Genomic DNA, 16,397 nt, shown 5'->3' on the forward strand with positions numbered 1-16,397 from the left:
AAGAAAAAAGAAAAATAATTTTGTGTGTAGCTGATTTCATGTATGAGACAGATGGAAAAATATGAGTGGATCTTTTCATGGCAGTAATGCCCTGTGATGAGCAAGTTACCTAAATGAAATATTTTTAGAAATATTTACAAATGCCTGTTTTCTGGATTAGTAACTCTGGGTTTTGTAATGAGAGTCAGCAACTGGAATGTGAAGTGGCTGTTCCCATCATATTATTGTTACCTACTCATAAAAGAAAAAAAAGTTCAATTGTTGGGTTTGATATCTATGTTTAAAGAACAGTTTTTTAGCCAGTGATAGCTATGTATTTGATTCATTGCTAATGGAAACAATTATCACCCTTAGATGTCAATTTGACACAATCTAGGGAAGGTGTGCTGCTTCTCTCCATTGACAATAGAGAGCAATAAGAGGAAATCTTAGGCTAAATATGCAATTCTAAGGTATTATAAGACAGGGCAATTTAAAAGTGGTTTATAATTTTTGAATAATATTAGAATAAAGTCATTACTCTAAACACACTTTTTAAATAATCATGTTGTGTGGTTTTCTGGGTAAAAAAGTATAAATTATTCTAACAAAGACTCTGAAAAGATAAACAGCTTTGAGTTTTTAACTAACTAAGATACTGGGCTAGAATTATTACCACCATCCGAAAAGAAATCCTGATGGAAATTTTATACTTCTCCATGAAAAACACTGAAAATGTGAACCTTAATAGCTTGTAGAAAAAATTAATATCCATCTTTAATTTTCTTGTATTGTTTAGATATAGATAAATATAGTTTTCTGAATGCTTGGAAAAGCAAGGTTAAAAACATTACTGGAATTATTGTGTACTTTTTAGTGTGGAATAAAAGGCTCAATCAGAGGAATATGGAAAAAAAAAATTGTAATATTTCAAAATGTGTCTTTGGCCTTGTGACTTCCCCATGCAAGTTCTGTGACCTTCTTTGAAGGTCCAGTGACTCCACATGCAAAATAGAGTGTGACTTTGTGATAAATTAAAAGAAGTTGCTGCCCAGCCAGTGGCAGAGCAATGAAAGCAATATTTTCCCAATGCATGCTGCTGAGCAGGGACAATATGCAGATTCTGAAAATAAACATTTAAAATCATCAGAAAAAAACAGAAATGCCATCCCTAGTTAAAAACTACCACAACAAGTGTTGTGATAAATTGAGAATCAGCTTAGATATTTAGTAACATGACAAGATTCCTATATATACTAGTCTGGGTGAGCTAATCAGTGGTTTTCCTTTTCCTCACCCTGCTGAGATTGATGTCATCTGTTTCATTTGAACTCCTGCCTGACATATGCCTTTTACTGGTTACCAGGCAACCAGCATCATCGAGAAAGCTAAACATGTGCATCAACTATTATTCACATCAATGCTTTATCCCAGAGTACCTCCAAACATCTCTGCCAATTCACAATTTTTGTTTCCCAGCCTTCAGTCCCTGAGGAATGGCTTCATATCACTAAATTGAGAAGAAAATCGGGATGCAGTTTCTTGAAGCAAATAAAATCTTCTGAAAATTTTATTGAAGGTTTAAATATAGTTCTAGAATTCTGACAGCTTGATTTGTTGATTTTTTTTCCTAAACCCAACAAACAAAGCCTTAAACCTTCACTATTCATTTAGATTTCTTCAGTAAATCTGTAATGAGGCAGCATATCCAAGGTATACATGAAGATTTGCACTCTTTCACATAAGGATATGTCATTTTCTAAAAGTCTTCTAGAGGTTATGAGAAGTTTGAAGAGTGGCATCAATGTTGGGCTATTAAGAAATACATAAAGAGTCTGAAGTAATGAGATGAACCTATCACAGCCTTCACAGATATTTTTTCAGGTCAAAAATGAAAGCATAAATCCAATCACCATACAGTTTAATAACATTCTACTATCGCTTTTCAATTAAGGAAGTGCTGTTCTGTAGAAGTTGCTCAAGCTAACTTGTATGAAGAAAATCCTGGCACAGAATTGACATTGGAAGACCTAGATGGATCTTTTGAACATGAATTTTAATTTTGTGTACTTTTATTAGATGCTAAAATGAAAATTTAATGCATGGAACAAAAAACATACAGTGTCCACACATTATATGAAAGTTTACAGTCCAGAAATCAATATAAATTCATAACTGGGCTAGTAGGAGCTCTCTGCTTACCTAGTTGTTAATAATTAATTAACAACCAATTTATCCCTGTTGTAATTGTCAAGAGAGTTCAAACTTGGTTTATGTTCCTCTGAGTCACACAGTTTTCAGCAGCTCTATCATTCAAACTTAGCTCCATATTTGTAAACATATCTGTTGATTTTTTTAAAATAAACTCCTGAAAAAGATTACATCTATAGTATCCCTAAAATTTATTAAGTTGACCTCAAGGGTTGTGCATTGACAGTATCCCTGACAGAAATGTTAAAGAATACTGGCAAACAGAGAAAACAAATCACTTCTAAAAATATAAACCATATATTGTCTTACTGTCAGGAAAAATAAATAGAATAGAAAAACAAAAACACCTAATTTTCCCCAGTTAGCCAGAACTGATGATAAATGATGAAAATGGGCTTGGTGAGCAGTCCCATCAGCTCCCTCAATATTCATCCTGGATTCCATCCTGCCCCACAGATTTGTGTGTCTAAGTACTGTAGAAGGTTACTGACCATTTCCATCTAGATTATGGAGGCTTCTGTTTCTTGTTTACACAGGAAATTGCTGATCAAATCTGGGCTTGAGACTACCCAAGACTTTGTCTTCTGCAGCTTTTCAACCCTCTTAGTCTTATTTCCCAAATTAGTAAAAATAGCCATTTAAGTTAACTGGTATTAGCCTTGCAATTCTCCTCACAGCCATTATAGCACCAATTGAAGTTGCAATTAGAGTATTAACCTTTATTTTCATAAAGAAAGGAAAATGCATCCAGTAAAAATGTTTGATTCCAGAAGGAGTGGAGTGGCCCATTTCTTCTGTTTTCATACAGTCTGAAATGAGGAGTGTAAAGGAGCATCAGGTCAGCAGTGTAGGCAGTATTTTGTAATGTAAACCACATTACTGCATTTTTAATAAAAGACTGAGAATGATGGGCCAGCAGGTAACATAGTCAGTAGCAACAGTTGTCAAGCCATGCCTGCAAATCGTGGGTGTAAATTGTATAATCTGTATAAATTGTCCCAGCATCATAACAATATTCTGTAAATGGCAGTTTATGAACACAGACATCAATATAATGATGCAGTCAAGATGTAAAAAATTATAGGATGTGTAAGGACATCCCCACATTCCTACCTGCCTTCTTGTAAATGCTCAGGAGCAGATACCAAGCAGACACACATTTGTCATGAATTCAGAAACCAACATATTTTGCTTTGTTTTTGAAATCCCCATCAGGTGGTCTTCTGTATTCTCACACAAAAGGGTCTCTATTGAATATTTGTTCCTTGGCAAAATTTAGATTGGACTTGCAGTGAGATCCTGGTGGATTTGGAGTCTGGATGGCAACCTAAGAGGGAGGAGAGTGTCCTGGCTACTGCCCTCCCGTGCCCAGCACTCCCAGCTGTGGGCTGAGCCAGCCCTGGGACGGGGCCCCTGGAACAGAGCAGGGAGGATTCAGAGCCTTTTGCAGACCAGCACTGCATAAATTGTCGCTGGTTATCAGGGAGGCTTGAGGAATGAAGAGGTCCAGCACATCTGTGCATTCTAATTTGTTTCTTTCATGCTATCTGGCACATACCAGTTCTGGTGCAAGCAGAACAGGAGGAAATAAATGGATTTGGGAATTTTTCAAAAGACAAATGTTTGGGTTTTTTTTCTTAGCTAATTATTTTATTATAATTTTATTATTATTTCATAATATATTCCAAGGAAAAACAAGTATTTGAAAAGCAACTTTAATTATCTTTTCTGAGCCTGAATGTGGTCAAATATGTTATTGATGAATTTTAAAAGCTAATTTATATAACAAATAAAAATCTATTTTTCCATAATGATAAGAAGGCTTTGAATCTTTCAAGAAAAAACACAGGATCTTAAGAGGAGAACAATTTGAATGGCCTTTAAGTGCTCTTTGAACCTGTACATCTCTTTTATATATTATTATATTTTCCTAGGAGTCAACAGAAAAATCTACTTCAAAATCACATTAAACACATGAATACTGGATCTTCCATTTCCTTTTATATTATAGTATAATACAATAAATATTCTTTGCCAAAAATGATGTCAAATAGTATAAATACCATTTCTGCCTTCTCAGTAATGGGTTTTTAACATATCTCTCCTGTGTCTTAGTCTTGACAAGTGACAGCACTAAGAACTGCATCATGATTTTTCTAAAAGTGAGGATGCATATGGAGATGCACCAATGCCTTACACAGTCTACAGCTTCAGGCATGTATGGGTTGTATGGTTCCTTTGTTTTCTGCTTTGTAAGCATGGGCAATCACAGCTGAAAAATACTCCATAAAGTTCACAATTAAAACTTATTTTCAAATTATTTTTCAACAGTATGTTTTTTGGTTTTATTAAGGGTGAATCTTTTACACCCAGAATCCTCAATTTGAAATAAGAGGATTTATTGTTACAAATTTAAAGTGAATTTTTATGAAACAGTTTCATGTATTCAGAAATGAAGCTTTGTTGTCCAACCAGAACTAAGAGATTGATTAATAATGTTTAGTGCTGAGATTAGCAATGTAACGGGACAAAAAGAACACAAGGAAAACATGTAAAACACATCATACTTTACCTATGCCCTCACAATCCACTTTTACACCTGCAACCTTATTTTATTTCTATGAGCAGCTGCACATCAAGAGATTTTCTTTAGTAATACCTCCTATCAGTGTTGTGGGCTGGCAATATTTAGTAGTTTTCAGAAAAACATTAGAAATATGAAGTATAAAGAACTCAAAGGAAAAAATAAAAGAGATGAGAAAGAGAGCATGAAATATTTTTTGACTTCTGCAACTTGTAATGTTGCTGTTGCATCAGAGGAAGTTAATACAGTTCTTCATCAAATTAAGAATCCTACCATATCCTTCCAATACATATTACCTTGAATTATTCTTTGCCAAAAATGATACCAAATGCCAACAACAGCCACTGAGGCTGTGGAGTTTTTCTTATAAGTTTTTCAAAAATTATCTAGAAAATTTCTGATCTTATTGCCTGCTTTACAAGACTTAAATGTATTTTAACATATATTTCTAAGCTATTTCATCTCATAATCCATTAAAATTAATTCCAGGCTAGATATTTTTTTATTAAAGTACTATATGTGAAGAAACAATACTGATTTTTTTAAAAGTAAACTATTTTTATAGTCCTGTGAAACTTGGCCTCTAACAACTTAAGGTTATTTTTAATGAGACTCCAAAATCTTTTAGAATTCCATAATAGATTTGAGAAATGTGCCCATGCCTGTTTCCTGTCTCTTGAGGGAGATCAAGTTTCCAATAAACAGAAATTAGCTAACTATAAATATATATTATATTGCAAAATTGGAAATAATATCATTTCTTTCAACACTGCACATACTATGCAATTGAGTGTGAATATTATTTAGGAACATTCATGACCCAACTTGTCAATTTTTGCTTCAAAATAATTATTGTAAAAGAATAAAAAGAGCTTCAATTCTGTTATTTCTCAGAGAAAGGCTCATAATAATTCAAAGTAAATAAGAAAAACAAATAAAATAATTAACTTTCCAGGCCCAAACCCATGATTTTAATTTTAAAAGACAAATACCTCAAAAAATGTCCTTGTGAATGATTTAACTGTTTAGTGATTGGCATGGCAATTGAATGGTAGTGACAGCAACTGCACTTAACCAACCCAGTCCAGCTCAGCCCACACAAACAGACACATCAAAGAGCTGCTATAAGAACACATACATATTTTTCAGTACTAAAGAAAATTAAAAGTGGATATCAAAATACTGATTTTCAAATAATGGCAGAGGTAAAATCTGTCTCACTAGAGTTTCATATTCCAGTGCATTCTCAATTTCCTGCCATTAGTCCATAGAATAGCATTATGTTTGTTTCAATGCTCTGTATCTATATCACAAGAATAACATGTTATTCAGAATTCCTCACATAGAAATTAGAGCATACCAATTTATGTTGACAGACCATCACCTAATGTGAATTAAAGTTAACATTTTTTTCTGTTTGGTGGTAACATGTTTTTCTGTTTGTTTGTCTTTTATCCCAAAAACCAGACCATATCAGAGAGAAACTGCTGATGCATCTTGCAACGCTGTACATTGATTTGGCCAACACAAATGCCCAAAACCTGTGAACTGATAACGTCATGTACAATGGACTAAACTTACAAATTATCTGCATATAGGATGGTCTCTTTAATTTATGACATGATTTTCAAAATATACCTCCATGTATCCAATTATAATTATTTTCCTGTTTCAAAGTAGTGATCAACTGTTTACAATTTTATGACTTTTAAAGTTCTGCAGGGAAAATCTCCAATGCACAATTTTAAAAAGGCACTAACTACAGACTTTTCTTCGAATACTTTCATAGATCCTAAAAGATGCTAAGAGCATCTTAGGAAAGATGCTGTTAGTGAAAATGGACTTAAAGATATCTTTAAAGGAATGTACCCAATGTCCTATTTCTTCCTGAATTCTCAGACTATCATGTTCGCTTAAGACAAATGAATATTCCTTTTTCCTACAAGCCACAGTCATCTTCATAAGGCTCCTCTTTGTGGCCAGCAGCATTTATCTTCATCACATTAATGATGAATGACACTTCTTGCTGCACTGTATGAATTAGAAGTTCTTTCATTCTTCATATTATTTGGACAGTTCAGTTTTTTCTGTTGGCATTGGGGAATATAATAGGGGTAGAAAGAAAAAATACAGATAATTCACAACATTTTCAAATATACAATGTGTGAATTTGTAATTTGCACTAGCATGCAAGTGGGAATGATTTAACAGACTATTATTACCAGCATTAATTACTCCCATGTATATAGATATACAAGAAATCATCATTCTATTTGGAAAACAATTTCCTTTGGAGTAGTCAGCTGTTTTATTTATGAAACTACTTATATCCCTGGAAATAAAAAAGTATCACTGCTTTCAGATAAAAAATACAGAGATCATTTTTAAAACAACTTTTTCATAGTGTTCATCACTGAAGTCTAAAATAAAGAGTTATTTCAGTAACCACCATAAGTGAGTCCACAATATTTCTAGTGCAATAAGGAATAAAGGTTTTTAGGAAGGAGGCACTGTAGAAAATGAAAAGATATGTCTATTTTTCTATTATTTTTATTATTAAATTTTTTGCCTTCAATGGCAAAACTTACATTGAAAATGCTACTAGAACACAAAAGATTTGATTTTGGCTTTTGTAGCTAGCAGACCATTGTAGGTGACTGACATGTTTTGCCGGAAGCCTCAAGTGGAACATCCACAGTCCTTGGTGCATCCTGTAAGGGAAATAATAAGCTTTCATATGGCTCAGTTTTCTGAGGTTAAAAAAATCTCTCTCTAGTGTAGACAAGATGTTTCTTCAAAACTAATCACTTCTTCTATAACTACATGTCTCTTCCATGATCCCACTGAGTTTAAGAGGTATTGGGTCAATGTTGGAATTCATGGCATTGCGTTTAATTTCTCCCATTGTCATTTGAGAATCTCTGAATCTGGTGTCTTCCATTTACCATCCAAACAGACAACATTGGACTCAACTTTACCAGACTAATAAAATCTGCATTTTCAAGATCAGGAATCCATGAAATCCTAATGATACTTTTAGAAAGGTCAAATGCCAAAAATAAGATTTACAGAAGCCAGAAAACTGGGATTAAACTCAATAATGAGTACTGGAAATGAGTACAACTAATATTTTATTGTCAGGGAAACTTTAATGATAATCTGGAAGAAAATGTCTACCACAATTCAAGATTCTGAGCTTTGGACTATAATCTTTGTCTTCAGGCCTGCAAATGGATAAACTCATGTGAAATAAGTTTAAAACAAAAGATTCCTGGACTGCTTTCTATGCAGCAATTCAGCACTAAGAGAAATCATCACTTCTGTGGGAAAAATCTGGCTAAAAGCTGCCTTCTTCTGATATTTGTAGGTAGCTACATGCGAGTATTTCCACTCAGAACTCTTTCTTGGCATATTCAAGGTTTAGGGATTTGGGTCTCTTTCACAATCTTACTTTCAGTGCAATTTATTTGAACTTCATTCAAAACAGGAACTGCGACTAATTACTCTTTTTTTTTCTTCTTTTTTTTTAATGCAAGGTAATAAATTATTTTCTTATAATGAATAAGGGGTTTTTTTTGTTTGTTTGCTTGTTTGATTTTTTTTCCCAAAAAATAATCACAGAATCACTAGGTTAGAAGAGACCTTCAAGATTATTGAGTCCAACCCAGCCCTAACACCTCAATTAAACCATGGCACCAAGTGCCACACCCAGGTACATATCCAGGGATGGTGATTCCACCACCTTCCCAGGCTGACCATTCCAGTACTTTATTACTCTTTCTGTAAAAACCTATATTTTCCGTGGCACAGCTTAAGAAAACATATTAAAGCATGTGTTCATGTAAGCAGGCTTGGGAAACATTCACCAGATAACCTAAAGGACCCTGATTAAAGAAAGGTGATGGGAGAGGGGTGTTAATCATCCAGCTTCATCAAGCGCTGTGTGTTCAAATACTTAACAGTAGAACTTTAGATCCCCAAAGAAAGCTGAACATTTCAAGAATGATGAGGACTACTCTTGTACTTTGAATTTTAAAGCAGAACAGAGGTAGCCAAATCCACTTGCGGATCATGGTCTTTGCCATTCATTCTGATTCCCAGTGTGTAAACTCACAACAAATATAAATTAATTTATGAAGTTATTGGCAACCTCTTTTTTTACAAGCTTAGAAAGAAATTAAACAGTAACAGATTGGTTTCTCTTTGTTATTTTTATGAGTCATTATAAATGACATAACATATGCTCTTTTAGAAGAAAAAATTTAGAGAAACTTTAAAGAAAAGTTTTTTTAAACTTTCTCAAATCAGGAGTGAATGCAGTAGCCATCCTCATCTAGGTAAACCTTCATACACTTAGATTTTATTCACAGAACACAATTTGCTTTCAAACTATCTATAAACCACAGCAAAATGGAAATACTTTGTACGTTACACCCTGTCTTACTTCCTCCTGGAAAATTCTGGTTTTCTTTAGCTTTTAAGCCAGAAGGTGACACATGTTAATTCTAAAGCAAGATGTCAATCTGTTGCTCATGAAGACAGTAACTGCCTCTCAGAAAAACCTTAAACTGGATCTGGGGTCTGGACAGTGAAATTAACAGCCCTTCAGGTATTAGCTCCAGCCCCTCTTGTTATCAGCACAATTGTCACCCCCAAGGTGGAGCACTTGTATGCCTTCCAGTAGAACCACGGTATGTTTTTACTGTGCTTTTACACCTACAGTCCTCTTGCAATTCCTCTGCACAGGTACTGTGACAGAAAGGCCCAGTCATGAGTCACCCTTACAAAACCCATGGCATTTTTTAGGTTTTGCAAAAAATCATTGAGTAAAAAATCTTCCTACTCACATTGCGCATCATGGCAGTTTCCCGTGTTCAGAACTGAGGATATAATGTTTTTATGAAGAGATATTTTGTTTTCATAAACTTCAGTAAACACTAACTGCATAAATCCCTCGTAAGCAAATATAAAATAAGCTTATCTTCCAGCTTATAGGAGAGGAGCTTAATATCCACTTCTTTTAGATAAGTAATTTTGGAACCGCACTGGGTAAACATTTCAAAAGCAATTAAAAAAGTAATCCTTGATTTTCGATAAAGAACTTGAACATCCAGTGACCTGTGAGCATATCAAAATACTTTTTAAATTGAAGAGTATTATATTGTGTAGAACTACATGCAACTTATCAGAAAAACAAGTAAAAGGTTATTAAACAGTGAGAGTGGGCATTTGCTTTACACTTGTTTTAAAGACTTCTTTGTTTACATGGCCATTTTCATCAGCTGCAGTGTAAGCAACATAACTTGCTTTTGCAAACAAAAAATAATCCTGAAAATACATAGATGGGAATTGAAAGCTCAATATCAAATCAACACCTGGATTCATATGCCATTCCCATGGTAGCAGATCCTAATTTCTCAATAAAACCTGATTATAGCTAAGAAAACAATTACTGGTTTTATTTTACTGGGACTCCATAAAATCGAAACACAATCTCTGAAAAGAGGGCAAAGCAATATCAGAGCTTTAGACAAGCATGAATACAAAAGTTTTTGTATAGTCCTTAATTGTAACACAAATAACAAGAAGTAAGGGGACAAATACAGGGAGAGAAAAAAATGGAAAAAAGAAATACAAATGTTCTTTTTCACTAGTTTGCACTCTATTTGAGATCATCCAGTGGGAGAAAGATTACTTTTTAAGATACTTTGTGAGAGGCAGAGAAGCACTGCTGTTCAGCAAAGGAAGATAAGACGATGTAGAAACTTAAAGTGTAATTGCTAGAGATAGAATTATCTGATTTTTCTTGAGTAAATGAAATAGAAATATCTCCAGCATTTTAGGCCACATATTATTTAAAAAGCAAAAAGTACCTAAATAAAAAATATCTACAGCTGAGGGGTTATATTTTGTTTACTGAAAACAAAAACATTGTTCATTATCATTCCTTTGTTTAGTATCTGTTTCCAATCTGCTAGTTGCTGTTTTCCTTTTTTGTTTGCTTCCTAAATTAGCATGGCTCGTAATATGCATTAACCATTTCAAAGCAAAAAAGAAATCCAAACCAACCTCAAAACTACAACCACCACCAAAAACAGTAAGAAAAGCCAAAGCCCTCTTGTTCTTTAGCAACTCTGTCTTGAAGAAAAGTTAGACAGATTTTAATGCACGTTTTTTTATCAGGTTTGGGTGTTTCTGAATGGCATACTGTCTTTAACAGGATGTGTTACCTTTAAGTTTTGACAGCAGTGGGGCTGGAGGGATGGTCTCTGTGAGACAAAGCCGGGGGCTGCCCTGTGCTAAGTACAGGAGCTCCAGCTGGCTCTGATGGACTCATCACAGGGCACAGTGAGCCCTTCAGCCACGTGTGTGATGACTCTGGGAAATCTGTTTGAGAAAGAGGGCCACGCTGAGGTGGTGTGGGTGGAATATTAGGGTCAGGTGAGCAGGAGGTGCTTCATAGCAAAGCTGGTAAAATCCCTGGAGGGCCCACGGGTTGTGTAGGACATGTGCTAGAAAGGGTACATTCCTGAAGGGAGTGTCATGTGTGGAGCAGCAGAAATGAGAATGAAGAAAAGTGAATTTGTAGAAAAGTACAAGAAAGGGAAGTGGTAGGAAGTGAAAAGTCACCAGCTTCCTGTGCTTCACCTAGGAGCCTGAGTGCAATCTGAAGTAGTAAAAAGGTATGTAGAGATTAGGAAATGGGGAGGAGAGGTGCTTTGCATATTTGCTTAAATGTTTGGCTTAGTTTTGGAATATTTTAATCAGTATTTAATTTATTTAATTAGCAGTAAATTCATAAGTTGAGTCTGTTTGGCCTGTGACAGTAACTAGTGAGTGACTTCCCATTATTATTTTGATCCCTAAGTTTTTTCCACTACTGATCTTTTTGATTTTTTTCCCCTTCTTGTAGTAGGTAGGAGTGAGCAACTGGTTGGGTGTTTGGCTGACAAGCAGGGCCAAAAACAATGCACAAGAAAACCACAATGTGCTTACTTTTAGGCTTTTGAGGATTGCTCAATTGTGCAATAATTTCTGACCATTCTAAGTGAACATAAAAAAAAAGTCTGTCAGATGAGACTTTGAGATGATGGGAACTTCAAATACTGTATAATTGTAGATGTTAGAAGATGAAAAACACTTTAAATACCAGGTTTGTCACCACAAGCATAATGAAGATAATTAAGCTTGATCAGTTGTGAGATAAATAAAAAAATCACAAGGCAATCATATAAATCATCATAAAGTATTGCTGCTGGAAAAAACTAGATAGATTGAAAATGAAATTGCACACAGAAATTTCTTCCAGTGGACAAATAACGAAATATAAGGAGTGAGCAAAATTCAAGTAAGGGGGACAGGAAACCTGCATGGAAAAATCAAGTAAGGGGGACAGGAAACCTGCATGAATGAGCAGGGAGCTTTTATTAAATATCAAAGAGCATAAAGCTATTTTATGGGATGTGGGAAAAGAGACAAGTCACATGGGGTAGGACCATAGGAACATTTTCAGGAATGCAAGAGGAAGGCCAAAGATCACTTGGAATTGAATCTGGCAAGGACAACAAAATGGGCTTCTGTAAGAAAATCAGCAGCAAAAGGAAGATTGATGAAAATGTGAGGCTGCTGCAGAGCAAAAGCGGGTCATGGGAGACACAGAGAAGGTGGAAATACTGAATGTCTGCTATGCCTTTGACTTGACTGCTGAGACGAGCCCTCAGGAATCCTAAACCTTGGATTTAAGAGAGGAATGCTGGAGAAAGAGAGACTTCCCCTTGGTCAGAGATTAGCTAGGCAGACTTAACACCCATAAATCTGTGGGCCCTGATGGGATGTACCCACGGGTGCTGAGGAGCTGGCAGATGTTGCTAAGTCACCATCCATTATCTTTGAAAAACCGTGGAGAACAGGAGAGGTGTCCAGTTACAGGAGAAAAACCAATGTTACTCCCATACTCAAAGCTCAGGAAGGACGACCTGGGAAACCACTGGTGAGTCAGCCTCAATTCCTTCCCTGGAAAAGTAATGGAACAGATCCTTTTGGAGGTCCAGAAAGTTCATCAGCAATAAAAGCAACTGTAGCATATAAAAAGAGAAATGGAAAAATGAGCCAATTTCCTCTTAACTGACAAAAGTAGTTACAGTACTGTGAGCAGGAGGTAATATTAAGAATAGAGATAGGATGAACCATCAGTAGATCATCAATATTAAAAGTTGGAATGGAGAAGAAAAGAAATTGATCATCCCAGCTGCATCTAAGTGACTGTATTTCATACTTTTGTACTTGGTGTACATGTGATCACATAGGCCTGAAGGAAAAGTTATGCCTTCAATGTCTTTCATATGATTATAGCAATAAGTTCTTACAGTACTGGGTATCACTTGAAAAAATTACAGAGCTTCAAAGGAAAAAAAACTCTGACAACTGCCCTCTTCTTCATAGATGAGACAGTCACATAATGGAAAAATATTTTGTGGCCTTTTTTGTTTTTTTAATGAAGAAGTCCCATTACACTAATGTGTCATGCAGAGGGCTTAATACATACTTTATATATCTATATATACATACTTTATATATGTTTACACATAGAGGGGGAGGAAAAGCCCAAACACATGCTAGGTGTAAGTATTTTACCTCTTTTCCAGTCTCCACAAGGGAAGAGATCCCACAAAACCAGTAATATTTTTTTTATAATTAAGCTAAAATCAGGAGATAATTTAAGCATACTGGGGAAGATGATGCTCCTCTATAGATGCAAAATAAGGCTTCTTTTTGGGCAGCTTTTAAAGAGATTCTGTATTCTGTCCAACTAGGAGAGTAACAAGATATTAGCACATAAAATGACAGACAAAACCAACTTCAATGAAAGTACATGGTTATTGAGCAGGATTAGTGCAAGGCATGATTCAGGAAGAGCAATACATTGTCTTCCATTAGAAATAAAAGCATTTGGTAGCAATTTTCTGTAAGGCTTTAAGGAAGAAAAGGATCCTAAGGACAGAACTCAGCAAAGAGAGCAGCCTTTGCGTTTTGTGTTCAAAAAACAACACCAAAACCACTTTTTCCTCTACTGGTGTTTGTCAACATTTTTTTTTTTCTGATAATAAAGGATTTTGCTGTTTATCAATACATTGACCTGTTTTTCAAGATAAATGGCAAAAATAATATTTTCCACTCAAATATTTAGTTTCCTTCTTTTGTATGAGAAATTTCTCACAAACCATAAGAAATGTAGATTATATTATTGTCTTAGAGAAGAAGCTAAGTGATCAACTACTTTGATCACAAGAACAAAATTAAGGTATATTTGGCTACATGGGCAATACAGTCCATTCTCTCACACCTGCCCAGCCCAGCTTCCTCCCGCCATTTCAAGGAAAGAAATCAGATTATGAATGGTTAAACAAAGCACATAATTTTTTTCTTGAGATAAAGAAATAACTTTTTTTTTTGGTGTAGCAGAAAATTTCATTTGTTTCTTTTCCCCCAGCACTATGCTACAGTCATGGCAAAAAGGAAGGAAACACATAAAGAGCAAATGAGTACAAGTAGCAAAATTCTGATAAAAGTCTTAGGCTCTCAGATGTAGGAACGGATTGGAGAAAATGCTTCAAACACTTATACTTAAAACCTCCAGTCCACTAATTCTGTTTTTGAAAACAGCAGAAGAGATGGTAATAATAATCTTCCAAGGTGACTAGACTTTATTTTCTTAATGGGTGGAATTATACCTCAAGCTGTGAAGCGGTGATACACTTGTACTTGATAAGTTTAGTATGATATGTAAAGATAAAAAAAAGTTACAAAGATTTTGTATTCCAGTATGCAATCATACACATGAAAGCAAATAAATCTAAACATGACCATTCCAGGTAAGAGTTTTCATCAGAAATATCCAAAACTGACAAAAGGGTAGACTGCCTTACTAGTGTGTACACTAAATGACAAAAAGTTGTGGTTCCACCATAAATATCGAAACAAGGTATTTCAAAATAATGAATGTGATTAAAGTTACCTAAATTAATTTTTAGTAAAAAATTGCTTGCTTCTAAACTTATAAAATGTTATTGAAATCAGTAATTCTGTCACATTTTATGATGTGAATTGCTAAATGCCCGGCTCATGCTGAACTGCCACATTATCTGTGTACTCATCGCAAAATCCCTTCTAAATTGGCATAAGAATAATGAAGTTTTAGCATGTGAAAGAATTAAACCAATAGAACAGACAAATAGATCCACAATTGACAGCAAATTTCCTTCTGATTACCTCAAGAATTTTGATGGTCTTCAGTCAGCTTTTCTGTCAAGATATGAGTGTATAACTTCAATTAAACCTTGCAATATGCAAAGGTTGGGAATATAAACATTGTAAATAAGACAGAGCTATCATGCAGAATTTAGTTCTTTGTATCCCTTCAGAATCCCTAGTCAGCACCACTGTTTCCACTGAGATTTTTCGTTAATTGATGGTGAATTAGGGAAACAAGACTGACTAGAAAAAACCCAAAAACTGAAACAAACCTTAACTAGCTAAAAGATTGCCATTGAAGTCTGCGTAAAGAGACCAAGAACATGGCATACCATGTCATTTATAGAAGGATATGTCACTATAGTAGGTGGTATTTCAGATGTCCCTTTAAAACACAGGATCAAATCGAAGAACTAGCTTATCTTTCAGCTTTGTTAAGCACTCAGGAATAACCCCTGACATATATTTTGCAAAAAGATAACTTTTCTGGCATTTAAAAATGATTTAGAAATGGACAAAGTATTGCTGTTTTCTTTAATTTAAATTTTCAGCACTTTGGTCACCTTAAAATTTATCATTTCTGATTTCTTAGCTATTTAAAAAAGTTTGAAAAATGTAGCCATAATGTTATAATTTCTTAATTATTTTTAAATATTGGCCTGGCAAAATATTATTTCTCAAGTTAGAGAGGAGATGTGGTCTATCAACAAGAAAAGTATATTAGAAATATACATCTATGGACCACAAGAGGATTGAAAAGAATGAGGAGGTAAATAAAAGACATATTTATTTTATCATAATTTTTATTTTTTAATAGAGCAGAGTTTAATATTTTACCCCAATCTGGAGAATAAAGAAAAAATTTTGACAACACCTGGTTAAATCCTCTTCCAATAATTCTTGAAATAGAAGCTTTTCAGTTCCTTTCTTTGGCGTTAGGAGTGAACTTAGGCAAGCAGATATAAATCTGACTTCTGTTGTCTGGCATTTTGTTTTTTTGAACTGGAAAACAACTTTTTTTTCAGGTAACCAATTAAGTGTCATTATCTAATTTTAATTAAATTCTGATTCCAATTTGTAATTTTTTTCCCATTGATTAGTGCAAATATTGTCAAGCTTTGATGTTTGAGTTCAAGTTTTTAAATGGAGACATCATCTTCAAGTGCCTGTGCTTGAGATTGGGACCTCTCATCATAGGCATTGAAAAGAGATTAGCTTAGATTAGTTTAAGGTAAGCTATCTCTTTTCCATTAGACAATGTTAGATTTCTAATTTATACATTCAGCTAATTGATTAAGGTTGGATGGAATAGGTCTGGGCCTTAACATTTCTTATATTTGTGTGAATATGCATACACTTTGTGTCCACCTGG

The 16,397-nt window shown here is 34.6% G+C and overlaps 1 protein-coding gene across 1 annotated transcript in view; it reads right to left on the minus strand.

Moving 5' to 3' along the window:
- NALF1 (NALCN channel auxiliary factor 1) overlaps nucleotides 1-16,397 on the minus strand; it is a 439,284-nt gene that overhangs the window by 114,112 nt on the left and 308,775 nt on the right. The gene's annotated exons all lie outside the window — the stretch shown is intronic.

Source organism: Ammospiza caudacuta, chromosome 2, assembly GCF_027887145.1.
Source record: "Ammospiza caudacuta isolate bAmmCau1 chromosome 2, bAmmCau1.pri, whole genome shotgun sequence".
In the NCBI taxonomy this organism is placed as follows: Eukaryota; Metazoa; Chordata; class Aves; order Passeriformes; family Passerellidae; genus Ammospiza; species Ammospiza caudacuta.